This window comes from Fukomys damarensis, unplaced genomic scaffold, assembly GCF_012274545.1.
Source record: "Fukomys damarensis isolate Sample0158 unplaced genomic scaffold, DMR_v1.0_HiC HiC_scaffold_1, whole genome shotgun sequence".
NCBI classification, from domain to species: Eukaryota; Metazoa; Chordata; class Mammalia; order Rodentia; family Bathyergidae; genus Fukomys; species Fukomys damarensis.
The window spans coordinates 59202656-59216752 of record NW_022900913.1 but is presented as its reverse complement, the minus strand read 5'-3'; positions in this window follow the sequence as shown (position 1 = coordinate 59216752).

Sequence of the window (14097 nt, the reverse complement as noted above, 5' to 3'; positions counted from 1 at the left end):
AGTTTCTTGCTATGTAGTTCAGGCTATCCTTGAACTGGCTGCAATCCTCTTTCCTCAGCCTCCTGAGTGCAGGGATTACAGGCATGCACCATCGTGTCCAGTTTAGAGCCAGAATTTTAGGGCTGCAGGAGATCTTGGGTCAGGATCTCTCAGAGATGATGAAAGTACCAGCCTCAGAATTAGACTGAAGCTAGTTGTGAATTGGATACTGACCTTTACCGGTATGACCTTGAGGCTGGTGACTCAGATCCCTAGCCTCTTGCTACAAAGGAAGTGACTGAGTGAACAAATGAAAGGGACAAGCACAAGGCTGTAGAACACCCAGGGAGGCACTTTGCTTTATGTAATGTGCTCAACAAACAAATGACTTTATTCAGCTCCCTTATTTTCTAGATGAAGACAATGATTCTCAAATTGATTAAGTAATTTAGCCGATGCATACATCTATATATTATCTATCTCTAGGTAACAACAAGCTCAGTCTTCCCCGTTGATATTGTTATCTTAAACATCCCTCCTATGTAATAGCTATCCAGAAGACAGACCCCTTGAGGATCAGGTTCATGTCTGGCTGAGTCAGGAGCACCGCACCTATCTCTCCTGAGAAAACTCCGAAGCCTATTAGGGCTGGAATAATCCGCCCCCTTGGGTGTGTAGAGATCTGACCTTAAACAGATAAACTGTTCCTCTCAAAAACCTCTGAAGTCCTGACTCCATTTGCCTCAGCCCCTAAAGCATACAATCCAAAAATTAACATGTGGCCAATAACCATGTGCCAAATATCCCGACTCCACCCTGGCTGCACCCCTGCCTTACCCTATCCAATAGCGATCCAATAGTACCACCCTGGCTCCACCCCCGCTTTACCCTATATAAGTCTGTACATTTCCTCAGTAAAACCAAAGCGCTCCCGGAACTTCCCTGGAGTCTGTGTGGTGATTCCGCTCCTCGCCCTTCCAGTCAGGTTCCTGAACCTTGGTCCGTGAGCGTGCTCACGGACAAAAACAACAACCCCTGACTTAAGAGATGGACTGTCTACCTTTAAGATTTAAAACTAACATACATGATTTTAAAATGGTGAATCATTTTTTTAAAAAATGAATTGCAGTAAAAAATGCATTACCATTATTTACTCCTTCAAAACACTCCTCAATTCAGATACTCTTATCCCACGATTCTTGCCACTTTCTGAAGCAGCTCGGGAAATGCTCTTTCTCTCCTGTCTTCAGTTGCACTGTGATCGCTGCCTTAAAGTCCTGCATCGATTCAAAGCCTTTACCATACATGGTCACTTTGAATTTGAGGAAGAGTCAGAAGTCACATAGGGCCAGATCCAGTAACAGAAATTAATTTAGGACATCGAGGCAAACACAAAAACATGCTCACAAAAGAGGACTTCCAGAACTTCTTCAGAAAGCGGCAAGAGTGATGGAATAACTAAGTACCTTTGAAGTAAGGGAGACTATTTTGAGGAGGATTAGTGGTGATGTGTCTTTCATTGCAATAAAATTTTTTCATTAAGTCTTTTGGTACATTAAGCTTATTGATAGGATGACACTCATCATTGGGAATTTGCACCTTTACATGATGTATCTTGGTTCTTATTTTTCCCCCATTCTCCTGCCTTCTCTTCAACCCCTCCACTCCTCCATATTTACAAAGATTTTATTTCCATTTTTTCCAAAAATGTTTTTAAAATTTAGCCATTACCACATTTTTTATCACCCCTTATAGAATTAATACACTTGCAAGATGGCTTGCTTCTCGAGGTTGTGAGAGCGATGCCATTAGTGCCCCATTCTTTATTTATCTTTATTCTTGAGGTCATCTTGTCTCACAGAGCAGCTGCTACCATCACTGTTTCTACCACAAGTTGAATCTGCAGATTCAGCATTGCTAAACCACTATCAAATCTTCTCCTAATATATCTATAAGCTACTGCTATATATTTAGTGCTTTGTGTTAAAAGTATTAATCCATCTAACTTTTGCACAAAAAGGAAAACCCGATAACCAATGATGCTAACACTATAAACTCATTGTTCCCTTGACCTTGAAATGGAGCACTGAGGAAAGTGATTTTTTTCCCTCTTTGTTACATTACTTGGGACTTGAGGATTTCTACTTTTACATCATATTATTTAATTCATTTACCAGGTTTCTTACATCACTCTGCTCAGTTAAAAATATTTGCTTCTCAGGTTTTTTTGTTTTGTTTTGTTTTTTACAATTTATTCACTATAGGAGACAGAGGAAGGATATAACACATGGGTTGTGGGGACCATCAAAGAAAGAGTGGGAGGGAATAGATTAAAAAGAGGAAGAAGGCAGTTGAGAAAGAAAATGAATCTGAAAGAGGAAGTTAATGAGAAAAATAAGAAGAGGAAATGCAGGGGATGCAAAGGTACAAAATCGGACAACAAACATTATTTAAGCACCAGCTAGGCAAACTGTGAGCCCAGCACTTTGAGAAGCTGAAGCAGAAAGACTGAAAGTTCTTGCCAGCATGGGCAGCTTAGTGACTTAGTGAGAACTTGTCTCATAATTAAAAATAAATAAAAGATAAAATGGCTAAGAATAAAGCTTAGTGCAAAGGTCTTGGATTCATTCCAGTGCCATGAAAAAGTAATTTAAGTAAAATATGCATTGAGAAAGGAGACCACCCCTCCTTATGGAATTGGGTAACCATGGGTTAACTAGGTAACTATGCTCTTTGTAGAATGTACCCGAGTAGCTATGACAACCTCTGTAATCTGTCACCAAAGAAGCATAATGGACTCAGAAAGTCCTGCCAGAATGCTTTGCTCTGCCCTCCTCCACTGCTTGCTCTCCCTTTGTGTAAATCCTGATTGCTGTATTCCCAGGAAAATTCCAGCAGAATTAAGCTTAATAGATGTGAAAAATATATATACAAAGAACAAACTTCTATTTACTACTCTCGAGGCTCACAGGAGTCACTTGTTGAGCTGCTGGCATTAAAAGCCACTTTTTGCTCCTATCTTCATGTTAAGAGTGATGTGTCTGGAATCTGAAAATCTTCCCTGCTTCATGCATGACAAAGCCTGGAGGGCTGGACATTCCATGGCAATGGTGGTGGACAGGACTACTGCCCTTCATTGTTTCTAGCAATGTGGATTTTCAGTGAGCTGTATTTCTCTACCTGCTTGCTTAGGTTGATCATGGCCAAATGACTTGCTTAGGCCCATGGAATGTGACAGAACTCACAATATAATAATTCAGATGAAGACATTAAGAGCCATCTATTTTTCTGCTCACATTTTTGCATTCCTGTGATCCTCCATAAGGAAAAATATGTCCCAGTAACTGGCAGTCTGAGAAGACAGAGAAAAAAGGCAGAATATTTCACCCAACTCAAGCTAGAGCCCAAGGCCATCTCACCAAGAGAGGCACTCAGAGCCCCAGTAAGCCTGTGGGCCCACAGGACAGAACATGAGTGATTGTTATAAGCTGGTGAAGGTGGTTGGTAAGCAGTAAAGCCAGTCCATTGTGATCACCTCTGAATGGTGAGTGTGATTATTAATTGTGATGTGTCAAGTTGACTTGCAATTAGTGAACTCTGGGTGTGTCTATGGATGAGTGACACCTAAATTGCAAACTGAGGAGGGAAGACTCACCCCATTGCTGATGTCATTAACCAATAGGCTAATAGCATGGATGGAATAAAAAGGGAAAGAAAGAAGTCTGTTTTTTTCTTCTTCAGAGCTCTGGTCTTTGCCACTGCCTTTGGACCTTAGTCCCCAGTATCGTCATGCTTCCAGTGCAAAGTCTTCAGCCTTCCAACAAAGACCCCTCAGCTTGCTGACACTGACTCTCACCAGACTCTGTAACGAGCTCTAAACCTTCAACCTGTGACTGGATCCTCCAGCTCTTCAGGACACAAACCATTGTTTTGCATTCTTCTACCCTGATTATGCAGTAAGCCACTGTACATGTACCTAGTAAATCCTTTATGTAATCACATATATTTTATACTGAATCTATTCTTTCAGTTAACCCAGATACAAATGAGACAGCTGACTTTTATTTCCTTCATTTTCTGTATTTTCCAAGTGTTTGAAGTGTGATGTAAATACTAAGTGAATGCTTAAATTTAAACATTTTATCATAGTAAAAGACACATTACCATTAATCCTATTCAAAATACTCCCCCTCTCTCCAAAAATACTTATCCCTTAGTTATGGTACTTTCTGAAGCAGTTCTGGAAGTCCCCTTTCATGAGTGTCTTTTGAGTGTTATAAAAAAATACATGGAATGCTGCTGCCACGCAATAGAAAGGCAGACTCATAAAACCATTACACTATGTCTTTATACACCTTGTTCACTGGATGTGGTACCATGTGACTTTTAGCTCTTCCCCAAAGTAAAAATGACTATGAAAGGCAAACATCTTAAATCTATTCAGGATATGGAGGGAGACATGACAGCACAACTAAGGACACTAATTCTGCCCTTCACTCTTCTTTCATTTTTTTTTTCTAATACCAGGGATTGAACTAAGGACCTTGTGCTGGCCAGGCAGGTGCAGCATCACTGAACTAAATTCCCAGCCCTCCTTCACTCTTCTGACACAAGAGCAAGCAATTCTGAGCTGTGCATACAGATTGTAATTTATGAGGTTGTTATGACAACTTGAAAACACAGTGTGCTCCTGACATGAGTTTTCTCTCCTATTGCTCTCTTAGCCCAGGTAGGAGTGAATTCATCATCCCATTTTCACCACCTCCACAGATGCTCTTCAATGTTGAGTGAGCAGTCCTTTCCCCACGTTGTCTTAGAATTTGGCAGGCTTACCACACTGGCAAGCTCAGGGGCTGGGAGACCTTAATTCTCTGTCAAACACTGAAACATGAAGAACTCCTTTCTCTCTATCATCCCTTAGAATACAGTTTTGCTTTCTTGGTTTTCCCCCATTCATCACAGGACACTGTTAGGTGAGGGTAAAGTTAAGGAGTCAGAAAGAAGCCATCACAGGAAGGGATGAAGGAGGAAGATGGCAGAGAGGAATAAGACAGATGGAATGATGAAAGTGATCAGAAAAAAGAAGCCAAAGAGAAGTGGGGACTGAGGCAGCGGACACACTGGGAGGGAAGGAAGATTGAGTTGGGAGGATGAGACAGGTGACTTGCATGCTGAAGTGAAAAGGGCCACCAGTCTCCTGCCTCTGGGTCCCAGCCCATGCTGAGGTCTCCCTTCTGACCTCTTCTTACTTCTGGCCCAGTTCTCCTCCCTGAGCTCCAGATTCATAAATCTTATTTCTGCCTTGGTATCTGGGAGAATCTCAAATATACCCCAAGTTCCCCATACCTACACTGGAACATCAGCTCTGTGAGGCAGAAGTTTGAGCTCTGTCCATGCACTACTCTTTCCCATGCCTGGAAGTCTGTTCAGTACCAAACAGACACACAGTAACTAACTCTTACTTGCATTTATGAATAAATGGACACCTGTAGCACCAAGAGCCAGGAGAGCACATTTGATTCTGTTGCATTGTATGCAGATGCTTCTCAGTGTCTAATATTCCGAGCAGAGTTGCAAAAACTCTTGAAGATAGGGAACCCTATACTTTTGTATTCCTCTGGATTTTTAGCACAAAATTGTAGCCATAAATGGTCTGATTATATAGCAAGTCTCATCAACAAAATAAGCCCATGGTTAAAACCCGTTGCTATTTTCTTCAAATCCTAAGAATAACATGCTGACTCAAGAAGAGTTTGTTAAAGATACAAAATTGACCTTTAAAAAATTTTTTTAAACTTTTTTTTATAAATCAATAATGAATTAGCTAAAAAAAAAAAAAGGGAAAAAAATTCCATTCACGGTAGCTTGAAAAGAAATCCTAACCATCAGCCTAACCAAGGAAATGAAAGACCTCTACAATGGAAATTACAGAACACTGAAGAAATAAACTGAAGAAGACACTAGACAATGAAAGACCATCCATGTTCATGGATGAGCAGATAATATTGTTAAAATGACTAATCTGGTTACTTTCTCATTACAAGGACAAAATACTTGCCACTTGCAAGTTAAAGGAGGACAGATTTATTTTGGCTTGTGGTTTGTAGAGGTTTCAGGTCCATAGTTGGCTGCCTCCAAGGCAGTGCAGCATGGCATAGGGGCATTGCAAAGGAGAAACAGCTTCTGACATGGTAGCAGAAAGTAGAGAGAGATCAAGTAGAGAGGAGGCAGATAGACCCTACTAGACCACTCCCCTAGTGCCCCACCTCCTCCAAACGGGCTTCACCCCTCAACATCACATCTGCTAAAATGTCAACAGCAGACCGATCCACTGATGAGTGTCACACCTCCATGATCCAGTCACGTCCCCAAACCCCTACCGATGAGCACATGAGGCTTGGGGGATGACACCTCGGCAGAGCCCCTAACAATGGGCTGTTAGCAAAAGCAATCTACTGACTCGATGCAACTCCTGCCTCAGCCTCCATAGCAGCTATACTAATTTACCCTGTTAGCAGTAGTGTAGAAGAGTTCCCTGCCCCCCAAGTTCCTGCCAACATTGATTGCCTTTAGTTTTCTCTATATAACCATTCTGAGCCATGTAAAATGGAAACTCAATGTAGGTTAGTACAGCTGCTATGGATATCAATGTGGAGAGTCCTCAAAATTGAAAAATTGAGCTGAGCACCATGGAGCACAGCTGTGATCCCACCACTGAGGCTGAGGCAGGAGGATCACTGCAATTCTGAGGCCAGCCTGGGCTACGTAGTGAGTTCAAGGTCAGCCTGAATTACAGAGAAAGATCCTGTCTCAAACAAACCCACAAACAAAAAACAAACCAAAAATAATACTATCATTTGACCCAGCTATGCCACTCCTTGACATACACCCAAAGGAATTAAGTCAGCACACTGTAGAGATACCTGCCCTGCCTTGTTTATTGCACTGCAATTCACCAGGTCAAGATAAAGCACCAGGCCATGAACAGATGAATGAATAAGGCTAATGTGGCATTATATGCACCGTAGGATATTATTCAACTGTAAAGAAAAATTATGTCATTTACAGGAAATGGACGGAACTAGAGATCATCACGTTAAACAAAATAAGCCTGACTCAGAAAGACAAGTTTTCCCTAATTTGGAATCAAAAAAAGCAAACAAAAAAGCAAAGAAAAAGATGACATGGAAGTAGAAGGAAGATTATATTATTAAGCAAGAGTAAGGGATAAGGGGAACAGAGAGTGGGTATTAAGAGATGGGAATGGGGGTAAATATGATAAAAATATCTGCATACATGAAGTGCCCTATGGAAACCCAGTACTTGGTACAGTTAATAAACACTAATATTTTTAAATGGAAAGGAAAGGAATATGTTAACTCCTGCACCCTGGGTTTTAAGCACTGTAGCCTATGCTCTGTATCCTGTCGGGATCTTGCTCTTCCTGTTGGAGCCTCCCTCCTTTCTTACGTCGTCTTATCTACTACACATCTGTCCGAAGCAGCTTCTGTGTTTGATCTTTGTGACCTGCCCACTCCTGGGGCCCCAACCCCCAACTGGAATGCAGAGAGGAAGTCAGCCCAGGCCAGAGGTGGCTTCTGCCCTTGATTCAGTGTGAGGCTGGAGGCCTTCAGGTCCCTGAAGAAGAAGGTTGTGATCTGCTGTCAGCGCTGCCCACCTTCTGGAATCTTCCTTCCCAGCTGTGCGTCTGCTCTGGTTCTCTTACAGTGCCAAGTTGCAGCAGAACAAGACACCACAGGAAGCCCAATGTGGAGCTGCTCCCTCACTCTGGTTGGGGCTCATCATGGGCTCCCCTCCCAGGGGAGCAGTTTCACTACAACCAAGTCGGTTGTGCAGATTTCTCTAGAACTTTCCCCCACCAGTCTTGTGGGTGGAGCAGCCTTCTGTTCAAATTTATTTCTTCTCTACATGGAGTCGCTATTGGAATGACTAATACCTGCATCATCATCAGGCTAGGAAGCAATTATCTGAAAAAAATTCATTTCCTGACTCATCCAGCTGATTTAGCCTGTAATCCCCACCCCCGAACTCAGCAGCTATAAGGAACCAAACATCCCGTAGAAGAGACTGCTGTGAGTGTCAGGAGATTATATGTCTGGTTTACATGGATCTGAAGTTATTGCTTTAGCCTGTCTTACTCAGTCTGTCCTGTTCTAATCCTGGATTTCTTTTCAAAAGACCCATGGTTTCCAGGATTAATTTATTTGCCTTTCACTCCCTTATGTAACATGTGACTAACAAGGTGGTCACTGGTCACCAGCTCCCAGCTGCCTGGCCCCATCCCTTTCTCCCTCTGCTTTGTCTTACAGATGCAAATTCTCTCCCCTCATCTTTCTATTCTGTTGGTTTCCTGCAACTGCAGCAGCAACAAACCACCACAAAGAAGATGGCTTAAAGCATCAGAAAGGAACTGGGGGTGTGGCTCAGAGACAAGCACTTGCCTAGCAGGTGTGAGGCCCTGGTTTTTCCAGAAACTAGAACTGTTTTCTCACAGTTCTGAGAGGGAGAGAGAGCTGAAGGCAGTATTGCTGAGTGGAAATCCAGGTGTCAGCAGGGCCACATTCCTTTCATAGGCTCCCGGGAGACTCTGCCCCTGGTCCAGTTCAGCTTCTGGTGGCCACAGCATTCCTTGACCTATGGCCTGGGGCCTCTGCTTCCATGGTCACTTTGCCTGCTCTTTTTGATGTGTGTCTCTTTGTCTCTCTCATGTAAAGATGCATGTGCTGGCATTTAGGGCACACCCAGGATACCATATCTACCACTGTGTCTCCATGGTGAGATCCTAACCATATCTGCAAAACTGCTTTTTCCTTGAAAGCTAACATCCACAGGTTCCATGGAACAGAACCAAGTACCTTTCGGTGACAGTTGATCGGCCAGATATACTTCCCATTCTCTGCTTCCCACAACACAGAGTATTTTATATCTAGAATGCAAGTCTGATGACGATAAGGAGCAAAAGAGATTTTAAAGGAAGCAGAAAACAGGGAGTCTTTCTTGGGCCGTTCATTACTTCTGGGGACAGAGTGACCCTTTCTGGCTTGGGTTCTGGGTTCCTGCTTCCTATTTGCTGCAGAAATGCAAGGTGGTAGGAGGCGCCAATCTCTGCAAGCCAAAGGGGACTCAGCTGTGTGCCCTCTCCTCCTCAGAAGCCAGGGCGGTGAGGTGCAACTAGTCCCACATCTGCGTAGCATTTGTGACTTCTGAGGGCATGGTGCACAAGAATGGGGAGAAGCAGAGGTGATTGCTGGCCCAGAGAGCTGAGGTCAGGAGCAGCTAGAGCCAGTGCCCAGGCCCCACCCACACCGTGCTGGGCAAGAAGGTGCCGCAGATGTCCTCTGCCTCCCAGCTTCCTGGCATTCTGCCTGCAGCCGCACCTGGTTCTCCAACATTCCTGTGCAGTCGCTAAGCCACCGAACACCCCACTAGGACATTCCTTCTCTGTTTAAGTTCGCCCCAGGTGGCGTCCCCACCTTAGGCACTGCCCACATGGTTTTGTGTAGGTAGGCAGCAGCTCAGGCCAGGGGGAGGCTCATCCCTGGGGAGAAGGTGTCTGCTCATGCGCACAGTGGGACAGCCCAGAAACACCCACAACTGCCTGAACTGAGCAACATGTGATGAAGAGATCACTGGGGTTCTCAGCTCCCTTACTCCAAGTGTGTATGCGTTTGTGTGTGTGTGTGTGTGTGTGTGTGTGTGTGTGTGTGTGTGTGTTGCTCGGGATAAAATCCAGGGACTCCTGCTAGGCAGACACTACCATTGAGTTATATCCTCACCCCTGAAAACAAAATATTTTTAATGCCCTCTTTACTCTTCTGAAATGAAACACAAATAACAGGACTTACAACTGAACTATGTATGTAATTTTAAAAGATCCATATAATAAGAAGGGAAATTTTGGTGTATGAATACTCATTTGCATATAAAACAATCATGTAAATAATTAAAGGATGTGACATTTGTATAAAAGCATTGCTCCAATGTGTAAATACACGCACGGGACTATTAGAGGATTGCACAAATTTCTGTCACCACAGATTGAGGACTGTGCTCCACTGAATAAAAACTTCCGATCAGAAAGCCAAGCATAAAACGTGACTCAAAAGCCTTCTGAAAACCACATGTGAAGGCAGGTGTGTACCTACTGGTAGACATGGGTCAGAAAGGGAAACAGCAGCATGTTCTGTAGATTACCTCTGAGGAAGAGGGAGGAGGAACTTTTTGAATTTGGCTTTTTTTTCCCCCTTTTGCAGTAGTGAGGATTAAACCCAGGCCATTCTCATTGACCTACACCCCTATTCCCAGTCCTTTTTTTTTTTTTTTTTTTTTTAATTTTGAGACTGGATCTCTGTAAATTTCTCAAACTGGCCTCAAATTTGCAATCCTCCTGCCTCGGCGTCCCAGAGTGCTGGGATTAGAGGCATGCACCATCAGTCCTGTCTACTCTTATCTTTTTTTGTACCCTTCACATTTTTACTAAAATCGATTAATTCCTTCTGTAATAAAATACAGAAAAAGAAGGAAAGAGACTCACTGGAATGGCATTGTGTGGTTCAGGTGACCAAGAAGCAAAAGGGAAAAGGGAAAAGGTGGGCATTCTCAGTGGCACAGACTGCAGTGTTAGGGAGGGGACTGCCTTGGTGACTGGGTACCATGGTCACTCAGATGAGTTTAGCAGTTGGTAGCCTGTGGTCTTGAGCAAGGCCACCTGCCAAGTGCGCTGTCCCCAGGCATGGTGCTTCCTTATTTATCCCACTGTTGTTTGTATTGGTGCCGCTACACACCTGTGCAGGGCATCCCCTTGGAAGCTAGCAGCTGATAGCCCCAGTCAGCTATTCAAGCACTCCTGTCCCCCATCCGGGGCTCCCTGGAATTTTGTTTTCTTTTGTTGTCAGCACTAGGGATTGAACCCAGGCCTGCATGCATGTGAGGCAAATGATCCACCACTGAGACACATTCCCAGCCATTTTTAAATCTTATTTTGAGATGAGGTCTCCTCAGGTTGCCCAGGCTGGCCTTGACCTGCAATCCTCCTGCCTCCACCTTGCAGGTAGCTGAGAGATTACAGTGTGTGCTACCATGCTTGGCCAGGATGCTCTGATTTTAATTCACTTGCAATGTGGAAAACCTGTGAGCCAAAAACCTGGAGGATCTTTATCCTTTGCTTTATTCAACTCACATTAACTGACTATGAAGCTAAAGGGAGCACATCTCTGCTCCCTAAAACCCATGAGCTTTGGAAAGACCATTGGGTTTAAATTCCTGCTTTATAACAATATTCTCTGGGCTTTTGTTTTGTTATCTGTAAAATGGGTATAATGATGTGTTTACTTCATAGAATTTGTTAGGAGTAATAAAAAGACGGTGAACAAATTAAAGTGTCCACTACCCTTCAGGTGTTTCTGATTACTGGAACCCTAGTCTTACAGCACGGTCTTTGCTATGGTCTAAATGTCTGTGTCCACCCAAAATTAACACGGTGAAATCTAACCCCACGCATAACAGTACTGGCGGGTGGAGCCTTTGGGAAGTGATTAAGTCAGGCGGGCAGAGCCAGTAATTCTTAACTGGGAGCAATTGTGCCCCCCAGGGATATTTGCTAATGTTTGGATATACTCATTCTTTTGATTGTCACATTCAGCTAGGATGTTATTGCCATGTCGTGAGAGGAGGCTACAATGTGCAGGACAACCCCAAACCAGGAGTGCTTCAGTGCAAAATGTTAGTAAGCCTGCTGCTGAGAGACTCTGCAATAAGCCAACATTTTTCAAAAAGACTATTCCTTAGATGATCACCCCAGTGATTCCTTGAAAAAAGTGCTCCGTGGTAAAACATTTGCTCTTCCCTCCCCTTCTCTGGAAGACTCATGCCCTGAGAATTTGAACATTAAACAAATATATTCTACCTAGTATTTCCCAAACCTTGCTCACATCTCAAGGAATACTACACCTCATTCCACACTAAGAAAAATACCTTGTTAAATTAATATTACTGCTACATAGCTTGCCTGGCATAAAGACACAGAGGGGGAAAGGGAGAGAGACAGAGACAGAGAGATGAGCAGAGAGAAAAGAAGAAGTTGGTTCAGGAGCTTCTGGGAAGATGGAGGAGCAGTAAACAGCAGCAAATGAGTCTCTCTGAGAATCAGAATCCAGACACTGGAAAATAACAACTTGGGGAAGAAAAGAAGGAGTGAGATGGATCCCCAGGACCCAGAAAGGAAGAATTGGAGCCTATAGGGCAAATGAAGAAACAGACCTCCATGCAGAAAGAGGAGGAGGCAAGCAACACTTTCTCCCTGACTCCCGAATGAGGTGTGAGACAGGAGGCTTGAATCTACGGGGACACAGTAAGGATAGGTGACTCCAGGGTTCTCCATGAGGTGGAATGGAGCAGTGGATGCTGTGCGCTACAATAGCTGGTAAGTGACTCTAGTCCAAGCATCCTCTCCGGCACAATTTTAGGAAGGAGCCAAATGAACTCAGGACTCAGAGCAGATATGGGTTGGCATCATCTCAGAGCTCCCAGTGACTGGATGAGGGACAACTACAGGAGCCGTCCAGGGTCAGTGAGCTGAGGGGAGGCCAGCAAGAGACATCTAGAGTATTACTGTAGGCTGAACAACCCACAGCCAGAGGCCAGGATCAGCTTGAACTTCTGTGGAGTTGAAAGCACCAGAATTGGCACCTCACACTGTCCCTAGTGCGGGCTTGCTGAGATTATCTAGTACCCTGCCCTAATCCTACTATATGTTTGCTGGGATCATCCACCTTGGGTCTAGGCTCTCACTGCTTTCTTTGGCTACCAGTGACATTGGAGACGTGCCCTGAATTGGACACTACCACAAAACTATAGACACCAGAAGATAATCACAGGTTTGCAATCACAGAGAAATCTTTTTTTTTACCTTTGCTTTATTTTCTTGATTGCTTGTTTTTGTTTGTTTTAATGAATGCAAATGTTGTTTTTAGGTTTTTTGTCTTATTTATTTCTTGTTTTTATATTCCCTTTCTTTTTTTCCCTCTTGCCTTCTTTACCAGTTTCTGAAAGCTTGGGCAATCTTCCTTTGTCCTTCAGCCATGTTTCTAATCTCTTTCTCTTCTTTATTTCTCTATTTTTTTCCTCTTATCCCTTTCAAATTGTTTCCCCTGCAGGTAAAATTGCTCTATTGATGGGTTATTTACTGTATATAATTTTCTGATTTTAGATTTTTGTTATATAACTGTAAATCTTGTAAATATGGTTAAATGTAGCAAATTAACAGTTACCACAGCTTGTCATTTTCTACACTGCACTTGATGCCATTGTTATTAATGATTATACTACTTTAGCCCAGGTGACATAATTGTTGTAATCAGTCATCCTTCCTTTATGCCAATACCAAGATTGTCTGGGGGTGATAAACAATAAATACCATAGTCCAGTACTAAAGAACTGACATAACTTGGGTAGGCCAAACAGGCAACAACCTCTCATCCCTAATAAGTTGAAGAGGCAAAATCTTAAGACAGACTAAAAAATCTACTTATACCTAGAAGACATCTCTGAAAAGTATTCATTTCCTAAGGAGGTCTTGATACAAGTAATAAAGTTACCTACCATAACCACTTACAAGCATCAACACAGAACACAATTTTTTTAAAAAATAGAAAATATGAATACACAGATGAAAAGGCCACACCAAACCTCCAGTTTTCCCAAGACAAATGTAGGGGGCATTGAGGTGGAAGAAATCAAAAACCACCCAACTGAACTTTCTGAAAAGGTAGCAGCAGAACTAACAAAGCAGATGAACGTCTCTAGAGAAAAACAAATCAGAAATAATTACACAGATAACTAAAGAGATAATGACCATAATGAAGAACATGGTTAGTGAATTTAGAGTAGATTATAGATTTTTTTTAAATACAGGAGTTTAGGAAAGTGATGGAAATCATGTGTGCCCATCATAGGAAAGAAATAGAAACAGATTCAAACAGATATCCAGGAGATTAAAAATTCTATTGAAAGTATATACAGCAGAATCAACCAATGCAAGGATAGAATGAATATTGGATCTAGAAGACAGGTTTGCAGTTAGCAATCATCAGATGAAAG